Source organism: Balaenoptera acutorostrata, chromosome 2, assembly GCF_949987535.1.
Source record: "Balaenoptera acutorostrata chromosome 2, mBalAcu1.1, whole genome shotgun sequence".
Taxonomy (NCBI): Eukaryota; Metazoa; Chordata; class Mammalia; order Artiodactyla; family Balaenopteridae; genus Balaenoptera; species Balaenoptera acutorostrata.
This window is the reverse complement of record NC_080065.1, coordinates 158650574-158671593: the sequence shown is the minus strand read 5'-3', so window position 1 is coordinate 158671593 and position 21020 is coordinate 158650574. Positions and strand designations below refer to the sequence as shown.

At 46.1% G+C, this 21020-nt stretch overlaps 1 long non-coding RNA gene across 4 annotated transcripts in view; it reads right to left on the bottom strand.

Moving 5' to 3' along the window:
* LOC103007326 (uncharacterized) overlaps positions 1-21020 on the bottom strand; it is a 167045-nt gene that overhangs the window by 13208 nt on the left and 132817 nt on the right. For all 4 annotated transcript variants that reach the window (XR_009007099.1, XR_009007096.1, XR_009007098.1 and 1 more), the window contains 2 exons: positions 9491-9571; positions 5268-5513 (listed from right to left, as the gene is read on the bottom strand). This is a non-coding gene — a long non-coding RNA (uncharacterized LOC103007326). The remainder of the gene's footprint in view (positions 1-5267; positions 5514-9490; positions 9572-21020) is intronic.

Sequence of the window (21020 nt, the reverse complement as noted above, 5' to 3'; positions counted from 1 at the left end):
GTTCCCAGGACACCCTGGCCCTTCTCCTCCCGTGGAGGAGACCCCTGAGCTCAGACGCAGAACCCTGCTAATCAGACAAAACTGGCTGCAGCCTCTGAGGAGCAGGGAGACACGTTCCTCCACCAGGCACTGACTTAGCTATAGCTGCATGGGATGCGGCATCTCCCACTGACGCTTCCCTGCCAGAAGCACTGTATAAACAAAGGATGGCTGACATCTCAGACAAGATGTGCATCAAAGATGCGCTGACTGAATGCAGGAAAACCGTGCATATTAGTTTCCTGGGGGGGGGGGCCACTGTAACAAATTACTGCAAACTTAGTGGCTTAAAAAAAAAACCCCAGAAATTCATTCCTTTACAGTTCTGGAGGCCAGGAGTCCGAAATCAGTCTCACTGGCTAAAGTCAGGATGGCAGCATAGTGGATCCTTTGGGAACCACTGAGGGGAGCACCAACTATAGAAACCAGTGGTTATTTTGCGGTCATTACAAAAGTCAATAGAAATAACCGCAAGCTAAATCAAACCTACCAAACAGAGTAATCTATTTTCAATGCGGAGTTCTCTCTGGGCGAAGCCAAGCTAGTTTCTTCTGGTCATTTCTGTCCTTTATACTAATGCTTTATTGGCGAGAATTCTAGCAATCTGCATTCAAGGTCGTGTGCTCATGTGTCCCCTTCCCTCCACTGGACCTGCTGAGACTTAGACTTAACTGTGTATCCATGCATGGGTGCCAGGAGGGAGAGCGGCTTCTACTGGATGTAACCCAATGGGTTAGAGCCGGTCCACACTGGCTTTTAGCCAATCTAGAAACCAGCCAAGTGCCCAGAGCTGCCCTCCACTCCTACAGTCTTATCTTATGACCAACAGAACAGAATGTTCCCTGTCCCCACAGATCAAACAAAGACATAGGAAAATGGTGGCCGGAGGGCATGGCCGTTAATATGCCAAGAGATCGTGCCCTCAGGCAAGATGTTCCCATGGGCGAAAAATCCAATACAAAACCTCAAGATACAACTCATCTCTCTCCCTAAATTAACGTCAACACCTGAACAAAGAGCCTACCTTAGAGTCCTTCCATCATCATCATCATCACCATCATCACCACGTGGGCTATCATTTATTGAGTACTTATACATACCACTCTGCATATACTACCTCATGTAATCCTTTCAAGTTAAGTATTATTTGTATTCCCATTATACAGATGAGGAAACTGAGGATCAGAGAGATGGAGTAATTTGGCCAAGTTCATTTAATTCAGTCCTTATGTTCTTTCCAACAACTGCCGTCCGTACAACAAGTTGCTAAATCCATGTAGAGTGGGATGTTTCATCAAAAATACTCACGAATGAGGGTTTTGTTTGTTTGGTTTGGTTTTGTTCCTGCTGTTTTCTATCACCCCGTGATGATTCCCCCATTCACGTAGCAACCAAGGTGTTCTACATTCTCTACCCCAAGATGACACCGCACAAAGAATCTTTTCCTGTTTTGACTTTCAAAAGTCTAGTCCCTTCAAGACCACAAAGGGCCTATTTGCAGAGACAGCACAAAAGACTTAGGCGAAGCTGTGATTAGGAAGAGCAAAGCTTCCCGCCAAATCCAGGTCAAGGTTCCCCAGACTCAGGGGAGGGAAGAGGGATGGAGGTGACTTAAAGGATGAGAGAAGGGGACCCTGTCTCCTACTGCTGGACTTGGCCCAAAGAGGATGGAGAGGAAGACAGAGGTCCCAAATGGCAGTCATTTATGTGTCGACGCTGTGTATTTTTGCTGTGACTTTTCACCTGTGGCAGCATTTACCTACTATTTCTCTTTAAATCAACTTTAAAATAACTCTTTTTTAAAACTTAGCTTCCTCGTAAGCAATAGTAGTCTTAAAAATCAGAGATTTGATGTGCTAATTGTATTTTTCTAGTACTCATGAAAATAAATACATAATAATTAACATTTTAAAAAATGCTTGTGCATCACCTAAATGCTAGCTCCACTTGGGGAAATGCTGTGTTAATGTTACCTCTCCCAGGGAACATCGTTTCACTTTCAGATCTGAGTCCTGGGGAACTGGGCATATGATGAGGGTTGCCCTGGGCAACCATGAGGAAAATCTGGGCCAGGGTAGGGTAGGTGCTGAAGATGGTAAAACAAAAGTTGACAAGGAAAAGGGAAGGAAGAGAAAGCTGACGGCCCTTGAGACAGCCACAGCACTCGCCAAACCACCGTGCTCAGTAAGACCACTGGTTTGTGACATTCTGGGAAATAAAACACCTTCCAAATATTCCCTGGGTACGTACCTGAGTTTACTGTCACGAGCACACCCTGACCTTTGAATCTCATAGATAGCAAATGACCTGAGTTGTGGCTCCCCTCTGGAAAATAATAAGAACTTGCCCCCAACTGAGTGATTTGGTTTTGCTCTGTCTACAAACCCACATGCCCACAGGGGCCAGGGAGACCATGAGTGAAATGGGCCTGGTATCAAAAAAGCCACATTGCAGGCAGGATGAGAAATGGCCACTAATGCTTGACCTCAGAAAGGGGCAGGCAAGAGGGAATGGTGGGGTCTGTGGAGAACTGGGGAGCAGGCATCAGCTTTGCCTCAATGCCAGACCATTGCTTCATGCCCAGACAGGGACTCACTTTGGCCAGATGTTCAGATTTTTAAAGGTAAGCTAGAAAAGGATATTGTTATGTGCATGCTCTTAATTTTTTTTCTATTTTTTGGCCACGCTGTGCGGCACACAGGATCTTAGCTCCCTGACTAGGGATCGAACCCGTGCCCCCTGCAGTGGAAGCGCAGTGTCTTAACCACCGGACCGCCAGTCCCATGCTCTTAATTTTTAAGTGTTGACAATCCGAATCAAAAGAACAGAACTCTCTGGCAAACATTATGTGGATCAAATTTGGTCCAGCGGCATCCAGTTGTAGCCTCTGTGTTTGGACCGTGACTGCAGGGACCACAGCTTACTTCCCTCTGGAGAGAAAACTTTACACATCTGTCCTCATGGTCCCAATAGCACCTGTGGGGGGAGGAGGGGCTGGTAATCCCCAGGGTGCAGAGGCGGTGATGTGGCACTGCAATTAGGACAACAGGCCCCAGTGCCTGGGTTCCTCAGCTGTGTGACCTTGGGCAAGTTACTTCATCTCTCTGTGCCCCAGTTTCTTCATCTATAAAGCAGTTCAAAGATAATGGTAGGGTGTTGGGACGGGAAGTTAAATGAGATTATATGTGTCCCCCACCAGGCACATATAATAGTAAACATTAAAAAAACATTGGGGGCTTCCCTGGTGGCGCAGTGGTTGAGAGTCTGCCTGCTAGTGCAGGGGACACGGGTTCGAGCCCTGGTCTGGGAAGATCCCACATGCCACGGAGCAGCTGGGCCCGTGAGCCACAACTACTGAGCCTGCGCGTCTGGAGCCTGTGCCCCGCAACGGGAGGGGCCGCGATAGTGAAAGGCCCGCGCACCGCGATGAAGAGCGGTCCCCACACTGCGATGAGGAGTGGCCCCCACTTGCCGCAACTAGAGAAAGCCCTCGCACGAACCGAAGACCCAACACAGCCAAAAATAAATAAATAAATAAATAAAGTAGCTATAAAATTAAAAAAAAAAAAAAACATTGGTTCTTGATAAGTGACTTGCCTGAGGTCACACGGCTCTTATACGAAAAGCCCAGGTTGGCTGACTCCAAAACGTGCTCTTTCTACCAGACCACACGTCTCCCTGTCACGTGAAGAGCAAATCACATCATCTGCAAACCCCTGGCCAGTTTCACATTGTGCCCAAATAAAACTTCCCAGCAAGTTACTCTGACACATTTAGTGATATGCGTAGTCACTATTTCACAGCCTGGGAATTCAGCTCAGGTGAAAGCTCTGCGGAGCCGCGGGAAGAGCTCAGAGCACGAAGCCACACAGGCCTGGATCCAGACCCAGGCCACAGGACCTCCCCCCTCTAAGCCTCAGTATCCCCCTCTGAGAAATGGGTGTAATGGTTATAATAGCTACCCCACTGAGCTGCAGGGAGGTCTCAAATAACATGACGGCAAACTGCAGAAACTGAGAAGTACCTCACAACCGCTAGCATGGTAGCTGATGTCTATAATTATTTAACTATCACATGGTAACAGAGTAAGCATTTCTGGGTTTGGCTGGACAAGGCCAGGCTGCAGCAGAGGAGCCCAAGAAGTGGCTCTGGGCACTCTTGGACCGAGGGTTGGAGGGAAACTCAGGAGAGGTCTACATCCATTGCCAGGAGGTTGAGAAATCAAATTGGATGGGAATCAGGGTGGGGAAAAGTTATTTCTCCTCAGTAAAGAATAGAGGAGCCTAGGCCTCTGACTTCCAAATGGGGAATACAGAGTAGTCACCTGGCCATTGTTATTTAATAAATTAATTAACTGCTAAGGAAGAAAGTGTGGAAATAAAAGACTAAAATAGATATGCCATTGAAAAAATCAATATCTAAAAATAGTGTGCTTAAGATGCGTGCATTTATTGTATGTTCAAAAAAACTGTAAGCAAAGAGTGAGGGCTAGTTAACAACACACATGCTGAAGTATGCTAGGTTTGTGTACGGCTTTCTGAAACTTACTCTGAAATGCACCCCAAAATTATTGATGGATGTAGAAGGAAGGGCTAGATGGAGAATACATGATCAAAACAAGTAGAGTAAAATATTAATGCATATAGATTCTAAGTAGTAGGTATACGAGTGCTCCCTATAAAATTCCTTCAACTTTTCTTCATTGTTTGAAAATCTTTTATAAAAAGATTTTTGAAAAATAGTTTAAATGACAAGAAAAAAATAGTTACACTATAATGTTAAGCAGGAAAAGCAAACCACGTGACTTTAATTATATGACACAGCTCCTCTACCACCATGATGCGACTTAAGGCATTTTAGAAAAGACCCCCTTTTGAAAAAAAAAAAAAAAATCTCGGCTGACGTATTATCATTGGAGATTCATCTGCAGCTCAAAGGCTTCTGACCTTCCAGAATCCTCTTTTATGTTTAGGGAGTCCTTAAAGAAAATATTCCTTAAGTTATCGACCTACATCTAAGAGGGAGAGAAATTGACAAGCAGCTGAGAGTGAAATAGATTTGGGGAGTAGCCAGGTAAGAGGCGACCCCTACAGAGATGGGAGCAAATGGGGTCCGGTGAGGACAAACCCCTCTGTGGAACATGGTCTTCTCCCAGCTGCATCATAACATTTGCCATATTATGTCTTACAAATAGAGAAATTGAGGCACAAGGATGAAAGGAGACCTACCTCGGGTCACAGAACGCTTCATAAATATGAAAGCTGGCAGCAGTATCTTCACCATCTCAGCCACGGGGTCTGCTTTACCCAGTGCACCTGCCCTAGAGAACAGGAAGTCGGAAGCCGGGAGCCGATGTGCTCAGGTGAGGTGGCGAAACCATCGCCAGAACTGCATGCACGGGCCTCCTCGGGGGCACCCATTTCATCCCACTAGTTCCAGGTGGGCAAGCACCACTCTGATTCTCTGCCATTGCTCTGCAGGTGTCGGGGGAAGAAAGAACAAAGCCAGGCATACTCCATCATTTTCATCCACCACCAATCCTAAGGCAAATCTTTCCGCCACCATATTCACCTGTCACCTTCCTGAGGAAGAAACCTGCAGGCGTGGTGGCATCGTGGGAGGGCAGGGGAGGGACAACTGTTTTCTGAGCAGGTCTGACCCCTGAGTGAGATGACCAGAGCCTCTCCACATGACCCGCTGAAGACACTCCGATGAGAAGTCAGCTTGGAGACCTCAATTCCTGAAAATGCTAGTCAAACCGCCTCTTAACTTGGCTAGTCACTCAAGCATAGAATTACTCAGAACATCTTCGCCCATTAAACTGCCCCCATTTTTTTTTTCTTTACAAAATCTGGCTGCTCTTCCCAAAATGTTTTGACTGGACATTTTTGAAATGCCTGGAATATATTTATATGCAGTTCTTTGAAACAAGGGTGATTTCAACCACCGCTTTGCTCAGAGAGCTTGCCCTACTCTGCACTGCAGTGTGGAGCGAAGGCCTGGAGTCAGAGCCTCACAAGTCATAAAGCTCGAACTACAGTAACGCCATCCGGAGGCCAGAGACACAAAGCAAGCATGTCACTCACCTCTGACCAATGGCAGGGGCTTCCGGAGACTGGGTTCAATCTAAGAAAATAACCACTGAGGCAGAAGAGGTGAAAGGAGCTGCGTTTGGGGACAACTAAGAATCTTTCCAATGAAAGTTCAGCATCATCCCATTGACAAGCATTTATTGAGCATCTATTATGTTGGAGATTCAACCAGAGAGCAAGAGAAGGTGTGCATAACCAGAGCCATGCTGGGTGGTAGAGAAGACCATGACTATATGGGGGCTGGAGAGCCCAGGTGCAAAGCAGAAAGGAGGTCAGTTTGGGCTGCAATTAATAACCAGGACAAACTCACTTTGCAGCCCAGTTCACAAGCCTCCCTTCCGGGGTCCTCACAGTGGCTATATGGCAGCTTCCCGCAATCCATTTTGCTCACCTGAGGTTATCACCTCCCTGAGAAACCTTCTGTCCTAACCACTCCAAGACACTCAGCATCCACACCCCTAACTCAGCAAACACCACTCTGGGTTCTTCCCAAGAATTCCGCCAGTTTGCCAGCTGCATGGACATCTGTGGGACCCTTTTAGAAAAGATGTCCCCAAATCTCTTGATCATGACACTATGTCCAATTGGCCCACTCTTCTCCACAGAGCAGGGAAGAGGCCAGCTTGCAAGAGGTGGTTTCGCTTAGCCCGGCCTCTCTACCACCTAAGATGTGAGCTGTGATTCTCTGGAGTCTGGGAAGGATGTATTTGGACTTCTTGGAACACAGCAGGCTCCCTGGCTTCTTGAACTTAATGAGGAGTGAGACGCTTTGCTTTGATCTCTGCCCCAAGCCATAGAAGATCAAAATACTCTGGATTTCTATTTACGTAGGTAGCTCCATTTTTAGGCAAAATTGCACAGAGGGACTTAACCAGTGTTGGCACCCCCCAGGTGTAGTATCCCTCCGCTGCCCACACCCAGCCTTGTAAGTCTGTGCCTTGGCTCTTCAGCCCCAAAGCAGGACATTAAAGGCTTATTGAGCTGCATCTTTAATAATATTTTTTTTAATGTTTAAGAACCGCCATAAAAATCCATTGGATGGCATTTTTTTTTCCACTTTGGCAAAACTAGAGTCATAGTCTATGTTATTACAAACTCAACCACAAGAGAAGAAAGTCAGCCAGTCACAATTTAGAAAATCACATTCCATTAGCACTGGAAGGGCATAATAGCCGAGCAGAGATGTGTCCAGTCACATCTGTCTTTTTCCATAGACACTGCTCCCCCCAGGCCACTATTGAGCAATTTGTCCCCTTTCCAAGCAGCCTCTGCGTGCTGGAGACTGACCTGAAGTGATTCTCTGTTTTCTCAAACCTACAGACAGAGAGGCCTTAGACTTAACATAATTTGAGAAACCCCAAAGGAAGACCCCTTGACACTCCCCCACCCTGCTCTGCCAATTTAGAGATTCATTGGAGGTTCTGTTGAGTCCAAAAAATCCCTTATAAATGTAAGCTGCTCCTGGAAGAGATAATGCATTAAAACACATAGCCATTCACACTTTAGTATGATGTTTTCTGGTAATAGCTATTATTTATTGAGCATCTAATCTGGGCCAGGCATTGAAGCAGGCCCTTTAGACAGTCACTTTATCAGATTTTGAAGGAATTAAACATTGTAAAATTTTGGTGAGGGAAAGTTTGGACATGTCTGATTAGCAAGTGGTTAGGATGGAGGTGTTAAGTATATGGACATGATTGACACCACATAGAGAGATAGAAGGCCAAGGGGGAAGTCATGAACTCTAATGGAGAACTCAAGATAGGCTCTCACAGAGGTGATGTTTCAGTGAGATTTTGAAGGATGAGAAGCAGTTCATCAGGTAGCCAAGGTGAAGAAGGGAATTCTTGTAGAGGGAATAAACATGGGAAAGGGGTACAGGTATATAAAATAACATTATGTCTCTCTCTCTATCTATCTATCTATCTCTGTCTGAGTTCCAGCAGGAACACTCAAATAAGAGAATTCAAGAAGGATTTAGCAAACAGACTATTGACAAAAGTGTGGACAAGATACAGGAAAACCACAAAAGGTAGTGCGGGATTCCAGGTGCTGTACCACCCCTGGACCCAAAAGGATGAAGGAAGGCAGCAGTTACCCAGATGCAGAAAGAGAAAACTATGTAGAGAAGCCCACCTTAAGAGGATGCGAGACTTCTAAGTCACGCAGCCAGCCTGAGCTGACCTCACAGCGTGGGAGCCAGGGGAATAAATCCCCCCACCTCTCTCTCCCCTTCCCCTACCCCCAGAGCTGCTGTGGGGCTCCCCATAGGCCCACACAAGCAGGAAGCCAGAGGGCGAGGCAGGAGAGCCTGGATGAGGCACCCCTAGTGGTCTGACTCCTGGGGCTCAGAGCTGGGCAGAGCAGGGTGCAGGGGGCTCTGGGGTGGGGACAACTAGAAAGCACCCAAAAGAATGTATGAGATGTGGCTGGAACATGGAGTACGGGGGGCGGAGGGGGGCGTGACAGAGGGACACGGAGCAGAAATGCGACTGCAATGGAGCTTGTCTGTCAGGCTAAGAGTGAACGGGAACCATGGACCTGACGTGGTCATAGAGACCCTGGCCACCGCTGGGCCCTGGGAACAGGCGTCCATCAGAAGGCACCTGGCAGCCAACGACTCCTGAGCTGAGCCAACACCTTCCTGAGCTTCCCAGGCTGCCCTCTGGAAGCGACCCCAACCAGCCTTGTCTCTTGGAGCCCGTGACACCGCAAACCAGAGCCTGGGAACACAGAGGGGTGGCGGCTGCCAGTGGCTACCGAGAGCGCAGCCCGTAACATCTTGGACCAGTTAAAACTAGTCTATCTCTTTTATTTATATTCCATTCCACCTTTTCCCCCTCCTCGTGCGGAAAGAGAGCCCGGGGATCAGGAGCTCTGAGGAGCAGTTTTCCCAGAAAGACAAGAAATGCCTGTCCACTCCCCCACAAGCAGCTGCTCCAGGCGGCCAGCCGGGAAGCCCGGTCAGCCCTGCCCTGTCAGGCCTCAGGAAACTGACAAGTGCCAGCCCCTCTCATCTGGGAAACATTAAAAGCAATCTCTAAAGTGATTCATTAAAAGTCCTCCAGTGGCAGAAGACCATCACCCAGATGTGAAAATAAACACAGAGGGAAATTCCAGCATCAGAATGGTTTCAAGTCTTTAAACAAATGCGTGGCTATTTCAGGGAAGGGAAGAGTCTTTTGACTGTCTTTCCAAGCCCCCAGAATCCGAGTCAGACTCTCTCCATCCAGCAGGCCAGGCAAATTCCTACAATGCCAAACACAGAAAACTGTGAAAACACTCACTTGACTCCCTGGGGCCCTGCCCACTTGAAATTCCCAGCGTCCCACCAGCCAAGGCCAGTCGCCCAAGCTTACCAAGCTTCTGGCGGTGCAGCCTTCGGCTCAGCCTTTGTAAAGCGCCGGAAATTAAAGCCGAAGCAATTGGTCCATTCTGCCCTGAAAAAAAAAATCAGCATAGAAAATAAATGGAGAGTAAATCAGTATCAGGCAAAACTGAGAGTGTGTATACACTGATAAAACATAGCAAAAACGAAAGAAAATAGGAGTACATTGGGGCACAGATCACATGTTATCATGTCTATTGTCTGGCAGAGTGAGTGGCACATGGTAGGTGCTTGATAAACATGTCAGGAAAGAGAGAAGGAGGGAAGGAGGGAAGGAAGGGGGAGGGAGGGAGGGAGGGAGGGAGGGAGGGAGGGAAGGAGGGAAGGAAGGGGGGAGGGAGGGAGGGAGGGAAGGAAGGAAGGGGGGAAGGAAGGAAGGAAGGGGGAAGGAAGGAAGGAAGGAAGGGGAGGGAGGGAGGAAGGGAGGGAGGGAGGGAGGGAAGGAGGGAAGGAAGGGGGGAGGGAGGGAGGGAGGGAAGGAGGGAAGGAAGGAAGGAAGGAAGGGGGGAGAAAAGGGGGAGGAAGGGAGGGAAGGAAGGAAGAAAGGAAAGAAGGAAGGAAGGGGGGAAGGAAGGAAGGGGGGAAGGAAGGGGGGAGGGAGGGAGGGAAGGAGGGATGGAGGGAGGGAGGGAAGGAGGGAGGGAAAGAAGGAAGCCCACGTGCAAAGATAATTAAAGAGGTAATACTACAGTTTAAAAGTGTAACAGATTCAGCATTGTTTAATTATTACACTTCATAATTCACATATATAATGTATATGTACCATACATAGCATGATAATACAACTTATAATTCTTAGTAATACAGACAACAAAAGCAAAAATGGATAAGACTACATCAAACTTAAAAACATTTATACATCAAAGGATATAAACAACAGAGTTAAAAGGCAACCTAGGGATGGAAGAACATATTTGCAAATCATACATCTAATGAGAGTTAATACCCAGAATATATAAAGAACTCTTACAACTCAACAAAAACATCAAATAAGTTGATTAAAAAATGGGCAAAGGACTTGAATAGATATTCTGTAACAATATGCAAATGGAACACAAGCACATGGAAAGATATTAACACCACTAATTATCAGAGAAATGCAAATCAAAATCATAAGATATCACCTCACACCCATGAGGATGGTATTATTTGTTAAAATAATATATGTGTATGTATAACTAAATCACTTTGCTGTACACCTGAAACTAACATAACATTGTTAATCAACTATACTCCAATATAAAATAAAAATTAAAAAATAAAGCGTATACAAGCCATGTTTATCATTAAAAACAAAACAAAACAAAACCCTCCCTATTTCTTCCTCCAGCCTGGGGCAACCACCAGTCTCCTTTCTGTCTCTAAGAATCTGACTACGCTAAGTGCCTCATATAAGTGCAATCATACAGTATTTGCCCTTTTGTGTCTGGCTTATTTCACGTAGCATAATGTCTTCAAGGTCCATCCATACTGTGGCATATATCAGAATGTCCTTCCCTTTTAAGGCTGAATAATATTCCATTGTATGTATATACCACATTTCGCTTATCCATTCGTCCATTGATAGACACTTGGGCTACTTCCACCTTTTGGCTAATGAGAATAATGCCGCTATGAACATGGCTGTGCAAGTATCTTTTGGAGTCCCAGCTTTTGATTCTTTGGGGTATATACCACTGGGATTTCTTTTTAGTGATGAAATTTCCCCTGAAAGCTGGAAGGTGGAGCAGGGAGAACCCAGCGTTCGCTGAGACTGGGTAAATGATCTAGCTGTCAGATGGTGGAGAACATAGCAATTGTGAACTTACTCATATTTAGATTAGACTTCTAACTCTACCGTGAGTACAGACAATTATGAATCTGTGGAAACCCCACTCGTCATCACAGCCAGCTGCACATTCCCAGGGAAGATCAGTGCAAAGGGGAGAGTTTGGAAACCTGAGAGACCAGGGTTCAAATCTCAGGAGGAGCCCTTATTGGCTATATGGCTTGAGCAGGCCAGAGACCCAATACCCAAAACATGAAGGTGATAAAATGCTCTTCACATAGTTGACGTGAAGACTAGTGAGAAAGTATACACAGTGCTGGTGTGTTGTAAGCACTCAATAAACACTGTGTTTCCTCCACTCTGAGGTACCTTCCCTTTTTTTCAATGTCACATTCTACAATTACATTTCCTAATTCAGAGTGTGCTTTACCAGATACCAGCTTTATCATTGCCTGTGAATGGAGTGAACTCAGCCAAACTGCTCTGGAGAAATCATAGAATTTTCCCAAGAAGAAGCTGGTGTAAAAGACCCCAAGGTGAGAATGCCCAGCACTCAGGGCTGGCATGTTCACCTGTCAAAGGTCCCTGTTCACCTCAGATGAAAGAAGAGTTTCCAAAGAGTAAGTCCTCGGCCAGTGCTATGTAGCAAAACTGTGAATCACGTGGCTGAGGAACAGACCCAACAGTGGAGTAAAAGGGTTGAGGATGAAGGTTCTGGAATTAGCAGTCCTGGGTGTGACCCTAAGAAAGTCACTTCATTTCTCCAAACCTCAGCTTCCTCATCTGTAAAATGGAGCCAATAATAGTATGCCTCCTAGGGTGGCTGTGAGGAGTAAGAGGTGGGTAGTGTTGTAACGTGCATGGCACAGAGCCCACACTGGGCAGCTGTGGAACCCAGATGAGATGAGCCAGGTCCCCTCTCCCCTCACTCCTCAGGCATTTCTGCAGGAAAGGGGGTTTAATGGGAAGTGTGCTCTGTGCTCTGCCCCTTCTCCAAACTGTACCATCAGCACCCTCCACATTTTCTTTCATCACCCTTAAGCCCTTGATCACAAAGTTTACGAGAAGTAAACAGTAGCTCATCTACCCGTCCATCCATCCACCCACCCATCCATCCATCCATCCATCCATCCATCCACTCATCCATCCATCCACCCATTCATCCATGTACTCGTCCAACATTGATTGAGTGCCTGCCCTATGCCAAGCCTGACATAGCCATTGGGAACCAAAAGATGAATAGAACAGGCGTCTTCTCTACAGGAAATCACAGTGGAAGTGGGGGAGGAAAAAAAGTAACGACAAGAACAGCAAACACTTATTTAGGGCTACATGCTAGGCGCGGCTTCAAGTGCCTTTGCATAATACATTTAATTCTCCCAACAGGCCTACGATTTTTAATAAAGCTGGTAAGTAGCAGAGCTGGAATTTGAACTTGAGCCCTCTGGCTGCAGAGTCCATGCTTCCAACTAGACTGAGAGTCAAAAAACTTTAACATCAGGTCTGGTACAGACACCAACACATCAGGACAAATGTCAGTGATTTTGCGATGCCCTCAAATGCCAGCCAAAAACCAGCCAGCCCTCCTTGAACCGCTTCTAACCTCCAGACTGTAGGACCCTAACGCTAATGGAGTCTTGGGCAGAGGTCATGGGATCGGGCTTGGGGGTGTGAAGGAGGGTGTCCAACAGCTCCCCAGAATCAGCAGGCAGCCAAGTGCTTGTGGCGCTTGAACGCCCTGAAGGTTGATGAGTGGTGAACATGTAAATTACACTCCATCCCTCACGATTCACTGAGCGCTATTCTCACACACATCGGCTCATTTAACCTTCAAGAGAGCCCTGTGAAGGAGATCTAATTGCTGTCCCCACTTCACAAAGGAGCAACCCGAGGCTCAGTGTCCCCAAGCGGGGGACACCCAGCACACCTGTCGAAGGCCCTTGTTCAGCTCAGATGAAAGAATTATTTCCAAAAAGAACATCTTTGGCCCAATTCTACACGCTTGCCAAAAGCAAAGGAGTTGGACCTGCATTCAGTTTCTTTGCCTCCCACCAATAACCAGCCAGATGTCAGGGGGTCACTTCCTTTATTCTCTGCCCTGCTGTCCCCTCCTCAAGGCGTCACTCTGACTGCACTTCTAAAACATCGCCCCATCGCTCGCCACTGCCTGTCCCCGTTGCATTTTTCTTCAGGACACTATGGTTATCTGGTATCATAGTAGACTTATTTGCTTAGTGTTTGTTTCTCCCCATCTAGACTGTAAGCTCCATGAGGGCAGGAAATTTGTCCATTTTACTCTTCACTGTATCCTCAACACCTAGAACACAACCTTAGTGCATTGAAGATGGTCAATGTGGTTTAGTTCAATGACTGAATAAACATATGAATGGAGGTGGGTTGGAGAATTACCCCTTGTCTAGGAAACCAGAACACAAGGGCCAGAAATTCACCTGAGCCCCCTGTCCCACCTCTGGGTCTAAGGTTCCCCCCACCCCAGACTTGGCCTCAGGGCTAATAGGAACACTTGGCCCCTTGTCCTCCCTCTCCCAGTCTTCTTCCCTTTCAAGGACACTCTCCTAGGTGTCATGCCCATAAGGGGCCCTTTTAGATGACACCCCACAGCCTCACTCCAGGTCTTTCTTGCTCACCCATTGCCTCACACATATGCATACTCCCCTATTTCCAAACCAAATCAGTACCAGACTCAGTTCATTTTGTCAAGTATCTTGAAATACTGTAAACTCATTCATGTGAAGGTATTGATGAATGATAACAGGTGTGATTTTTAAAGGGGGCCTTCTATTTGGATAGTATAGTAACACACTAGAGTGGATAATTATAGGAGTTTCCAGTATCCTGGAAACTTAATATGCCTCATCATATACAGAATATTACCTGAGGATGACATTCATTCATTCATTTCTTCATTTGGTATCCCAGCCAACATTTACTGAGTGCCTTGTACCTGCCAGGAAATGTCATGTGTGCTGAGAACACAACAGTGAGCGAGACAGTCGAGGTCCCTGATCTCAGAAAATCCACTGTGTAGCTGAGGAGACGGAGCTGTAAGCAAAGACCTTGCCAAGGAGTTTTCATTCTCATTCTTAGGATTATAATAAAGGGTGGAAACTCATGCAGGGATCAAGGCAGTCAGGAAGGCCTGCAGGGAAACTGCAGTCTCTGCTGGCCACTGATGGGTGACTGGGAGCTCGCCAGGCAGCAGAGGGCACGCAAGCACTCTGGTACCTGCAATTGTGCAGAGTCTGAAACGGCACAAGCAAGGCTGGCCCTGGGCCCACTCATTTCATGAGACCCTTAAAAGGGGCTGAAGCTCAGCACAGCCAAGGCATTTGTGCCAAGCAGTAGGTAAAAGCAACAGGGCAGGGTGTCCTTGGGACTGAGTAGATGGCAGCAGTTATGTCCCTCCCTTTGGAATGTTAGAAATAGAGTCTGTGTTCCTGGGGTTCTCGGTTCCCTGTGAAATTGCCCAAGTTGATGATCGTGACAACACAGGAGGCAAATCGGCTGTCTCTGCACACAATCTGCAGTGTCTCCCTGACCCTGGCATATCCAAGGAGCTGTCTCAATATTCAGCTGCCCTTTCCCCTGCCTGTCAAGGGAAAGAAAGGCTTCAGCATTAACCGTGACAACGATGGGTGACCTGAGAGTTTTCTTTGACCTGCCACCTAAGGTAAGTGGCTTTTTGCAAAGATCCCAAAACTTTGCTTTTAATTCAGCTCAAACCCAAGTTTCCCTCCCAGGCACTATCTCCAATGTGCTGGGTTGCCCAGTGAAAAGAATCATAGCCCTTTCCTTTTCTGGCTTTCTCTGATGCAACAAGCCTCCAGCAACCGTCAGAAAAGAGGGCAAGTAACATCCGTGGTGGAGACAAGCCTATGAAATTAGTTCAAACATACAGCGAGGCACTGTACTTACTGCAGAGAGACACATGCTGTTCCGTGGACACAGGCCTATTCGTGAATCACCAGGCATAATGGGGCATTGTTGAAAGTGTTGGAAACATGAGAATTTCCTCACTGCCCAGCTTAGGTAATGTTGGAGTTACATTTGCCTCCAGAAATGAAGTCAGAGAGACTCGACCCAACTCCCAATTGCCAGGCCCAAACCGTGGGGCCACCATGATTTTAGGCTGACTTGTGTTCATAGGAGTCACCCCAGGTTGTGTTTAAGGATCGACTTCTCATCTGCATACACAAGAGAAGTGAGTGCTTTGACAAAGGACGTGCACAGAATTCTGGCCAGAGGGTCCTAGGCCAGGGGGAAGGCTATTTTAAAGACACACACACACACCAGGGCTCTGTCTTATCAGATAGATTGGTGGGAAGAGGAAAAACTTGCCTATGATTTGGTGTGAGGAAGGGATATGGCAGGCATGCAGGCAACAATCTATCTAGAATAATATATCATAGCTCTCATTTCTTGAGTATATTATGGGCCAGGCACTGTTCAGTGCTGTATGTGTATGACTTCATTTCTTCCCACATCCCTAAGATCCAAGTGGGTCCTGCCAACCTCGTTCACAGAAGGAACTGAGAGGTGACAGAACACGCCTATGTCACAGAGCCAGTGATTCGCACACCTGGGATTTGAACTCAAGTCTGAGGGATACTAGGGGTGGTGCCCTTTCTTAACCGCTATACTATGCCACATGATGAAATTTAGGGGGAGGAAATTTGGTGGCTGAGTGTCATTTAATTGCTGGGAGAGTGGCATTTTCTTAGCCCTGGATAAGGGGTGGCACCGGGATCCAGTTGCACAGTCCCAGACCCTGAGCTCCTGTCTCCCATGATCCTTTGCACCTGTTTCTGTCACAGCCTTGTCACACAGCTCAACACCAAGATGGCTTGTTAGAACACTGTCTCCCCACTAGATCCAAGTCCCCCAGAACAGGCACTCCATTGTATTCTCTGCATCTGCCACAACACCTGGAGCTGGGCTCACACTCCAAACATTTTTGTGGGTCCATATGAATGGATGAATAGAGGGTCACCCACATGCATGAATAATTCAGACAAACTGGGCTTGAGTCCAAGCTCAGTCACTGGCTGGCTGGGTGGCCTTGAGCATGTCACCAGGCCTCAGTTTTCTCATCTGTGCCATTGAGAAGTTCAATTACAACTGTATCTACAAAATGAGAGACAGATCCCACAGGTGGAATGCAAAAATGAAAGTTCTTTGTTTTTATTATTTTATTTAAATTGATATTTATTTTCTCCATAGAAAAATATAACTAGTTCTTCAAGCCTCTGAAGTTTTCTTTTAAAATAAGACTAAGTAAAAAAAAAATAAAAAAAATAAAAAAAATAAGTAGATCATCTTAAGAGTCTATTCAATCTTGGACCCCATCCAGGTCTCTCTGTGTCATGTGCACCCCACACCACTCTTTCCCATGTCTGCCCTCCAGCCCAAGGACCCTCCTGTGGTCTAAGGTGGAGAGAGGTCCTGAGGCTTTTCCTTGATCTTCATTCTAATCCTATGTTACAGAGAAATTGTGCCTGTTCCCCTCAGGCCCCCACTCTTGATTCACAAAGGCCCATTTTGGTTGTTTCACCACTGGACATGGATTCAGGCTGGAGAGCAAGTAGTTAAAATTGGGTTCGGGAAGCAGCCCACCCGAGCTTGAATCTCACCACATTCTAGCTATGTAACTCAGTCTGGTTTCTTAACCTGTCTGTGCTGAATCCCTTCCTCTGTAACCTGGAGCTCCTAGTGGCAGTTATCGTGTGAGGAGTCAATGAATTCACAGACATATGGCTCCCAGAACAGGGTTTGGCATGTGAAAAACAAATAATTTTAAAATTTGTTTGGAAACACAAAAGGTCCCGAGTAGCCAAAACAATCTTGAGAAAGAAGAACAGAGCTGGAAGAATCATGCTCCCTGACTTCAGACTATACTACAAAGCTACAGTCATCAAAACAGTATGGTAATGGCACAAAAAAACAGACAGATCAGTGAAACAGTATAGAAAGCCCAGAAATAAACCCACACACTTATGGTCAATTAATCTATGACAAAAGAGTCAAGAATATGGAGAATGGAGAAAAGACAGTCTCTTCAATAAGTGGTGCTGGGAAAATTGGGCAGCTACATGTAAAAGAGTGAAAGTAGAACATTCTCTAACACCATACACAAAAATAAACTCAAAATGGATTAAAGACCTAAATGTAAGAACAAATAACTATGAAATGCCTACAGGAAAACACAGGCGGAACATTCTTTGACATAAATAGCAGCAATATTTTTTTGGATCCGTCTCTTAAAGGAAATAAAAGAAAAAAATAAACAAATGGGACTGAATTAAACTTAAAAGCTTTGGGGTATTATTTCTTCCACTTTTTATTCTCACAATTAAAACCCAGCTTCTTCTGAAGTGTGGCGGCCTCTGTCTGACCCAAGGAGAGGTTGCATATGAGAAAGTGGAAGGAAAGAGAAGCACAGAGGTGGCACCTGAAAGTCAGACTATCCTGACAGCCAGCATCCAACAGGGAGGAGCGGATGCCCATTCAGGACTCAGGGACGCAAGAGTCCCAGGGCAGGAGAAGCCCAGTGACTCAGCCCAGAACTCCCCAGCTCACATGGCCACAGAACTGGGTCAGCAAGTTCAACACGACCTTGTCACACAGGTCCCAGCTGACATCTGAGACACTTTATGACCACCTCAAATATCATTCCTCACATGTAAAATCAGGATGGTAATAATGTCACCCTTGAGGAGAGGTTGTGAGAATGAGCTGGATTAATACACATAAAGAGCTTAGAAGGGAGCCTACGTATCAACTTTCCCAAATGTTAGAGCTTATTGTTACCTCGGTTAATTCTTATTTTCTTCTTTGTGGCTTTCTGCATGTTCCTTTTTCCTATGATGGGTATGAATTACTTTTACAACTAGGAAAATATGGAAATAGGGAAAGGATCTGTTTTAAAGAAAAAAAAAACAATGATTAAAGATAGAATAGCAGTGCTGATGGCTGTGAGGAAGGGAGAGGCTATGTCTAGTTGGGGGTAATTCCGGGTGGGCCTCACAGAGGCAGCAGCATTAGAGATGGGCTTTCAAGCATGGGTAGAATCTCATTTAGTGGTGAGGGGGCTCCCTGGTGCACCATTACGAGCCAAGGAACAGGGAAATTTGGTGCTAATGAAAAAGGTATGAGGAGAGAAAACCCAGCAATGCCAGTAGATGAGATGGGAAGAAAATCCTGTGAGGAGAATATTTTCCAGAATGCCTAGTTTCTGGGCAATAAGGAGGCCAGAGACATAAAGTGAGGGCAGTCTTTAAAACAGAGACACCTTTCTTTGTTACTGATCCAGGGTTAGAATTGTTGCTGGAAAACACAAACTGATCATTTACAAGAGAAGAAATAAAAAATGATCATTAAAACCATGGGGAAATTGTGATAAAGTATCCATAAAGATAGGCCAATATACACAAGGAAGGTTAGAGGAAGAAAGAGAGGCAGAAAAAGGAAGGACGTGAAGATTATTTTCACACCTGCAGAAGTAATAGAATTAAATTCAATGCTTCCTGAGACAATATAGACTACCACATTCTCTTCAGTCTCACCTCCAAGGCCCTTCACTAAATGAGGTTCAGTGACCCCCCCCCCCACTCACCTCCCTGGGCCCTGGCAGCCCACTGCTCTCTGCTCTGCTGAGGGAGCCTTATATGGGTAGAGGATGAGGGTGTGTGTCCGGTCTTTATAGAAGCATCAGAAAATGAAATGAAAAGCCAAGCCAGCTGGCATGGGCAAGGAACTTTCGAGCAAACTTCCTCCAATCTTTTTTTAAGAGCTCCTCCAATTACACATAAGCAAATCAATAGACAGTGCTGTGGCACTTCAGCGTTGGGTAGGAATCCCACTTCTGCCACCTCAAAACAACTCCAGGCAAGGGGCCTTCCTCCTTGGGGCATGAGTTCCCTCATCCATCCAGTAGAAGTGATGACACAGACCCTGCAATGTGGCTAGGAGCACGAGAGAGAGGAACGCATGGCCAAACTCTGGCCTTAATAAGGACCACCTTGTCAAACAGTCAGAGAGAAGGGGGAGCATGCACAAAAATGCGCAGTGGCTCCTCTTGGCTGGAGAGCAAAAGCTGGAACTGAGGCATGCTGCTGAAGTCCTTAATTCCTCTGATTCTCTGCTACCAAGTGCCCTGGCCAGGAACAAGCATTCAAGTTGTTAAAAATCTCCTTTTCCTAAGATGCATAATAGGAATGGGTTGTTCAGTGCAGAACTGAGCATGCAGAGTTATGGGGCTGGTGGCCCACAAGCAAACCTTAAGCAGTTGTTATGGTCACCTGTTGGTACTGGGCAAGAAGAGATTGAAGGCATCCAACTGCAGCTTTGAACTAAGATAGGGGCAAACATGCCTGCTTCAGGGCAGCTAACAGGAGATTCAGGAGGCTTCTAATTCAATGGACTAATTCTACATGAAGCAGAGATTATTCAAGAAAATGCTGCTTATTATCCCAGACTCTTGAGAACATGCCCTGGTTCTCCCTGGCCCGTCCTCATCTTCCAGGTCACAAAATAAGCATAAGAGCCTGACATTTGAGGACTAGCCATTTGATTTGGGAACTAACAGGCTGCTTCTACTGACTCAAATAAGGAGCCCCACTGTCTATGCTGCGTCCTTCTTGACTCAGTAACAACCAGGAAAATATTTCCTGCAATATGGCCTTTCTTTCACTCATCTTCCTGCCTAGAGTCACATACTGGGCAAGGCAGCCAGGAGTCAAGTTCTCCCTTCATTTCACTATGTAAAATGCTGCCAAAGTAGCACCAATATATTCCATGGTCTCTGCTTAATTCCATCTTCATTTAGCAAAATCCACTGGCACTGTCAGTCTGCTTTGAGACTCAGCGGGGCAGAGTAAATGAGCCACTTACACAAAACTAAGTTAAGATGACATTAGGTGGGAAGGGAATAAGGCCATTACTGACAGTGACCAAGCACTGTGCTTGCCATAACCTATGAGACTAGTCCAAGGGAGGGGTGCTGAAGATGCTAGCAGCTCAGGAAATTCAAGTTTAGGATAAGTAGTAGACAGCACAGCTTGTCATAGCGAGCAGGTAGTATACACGGGAGACAGTCAATGCTTTCTAAATGTTTAAATAAATTCATAAAGGACAGATCCAGAAGGGATTGTGAAAGGAACCTAGAACAGGCAACATGTTTATGACTCAGAAGAACAACTAAAGCAGATGGGCTTCTCTCTCCCCTGCAAGAACAATATTGCCATGGCAAGGTTAGGAAGCATTCCTAACTCTGAACTTCGCAATAATTAAATCATAAATATGACTCTGAGTACGTCAAGAGAGCAAAGATATCGCAACCATAAACCTTTATAATATTTTACTGTGCTAAGAATTTACGTGGCCTGCCTGGTAAATGGGCATTGCTTCATCAATCACATTAATTACATGAAAGGTCCCGTCTTACTATAAAGTACAAGGCAACTGCACCACCAACTTGACTTCAAGCCGATGTGTCAGCTATAATACACATTAAATTAGCACCAATTTGACTTGCCTTCTTAAAATGTGAGAGATATGGGAAGAATGATTTCAACAATCTTGGCCTCTTTTGAGGCCCTGACAGTACAAGAAAAACTAAATAGGTGCCCTGGTTTTCTTTTGAGAAGCTATCCAGCAGCAGGGAGGGACCTTCAGCATCAATCCCCTGCCTCAGAGCCCTGCTCCCACTTTTAAG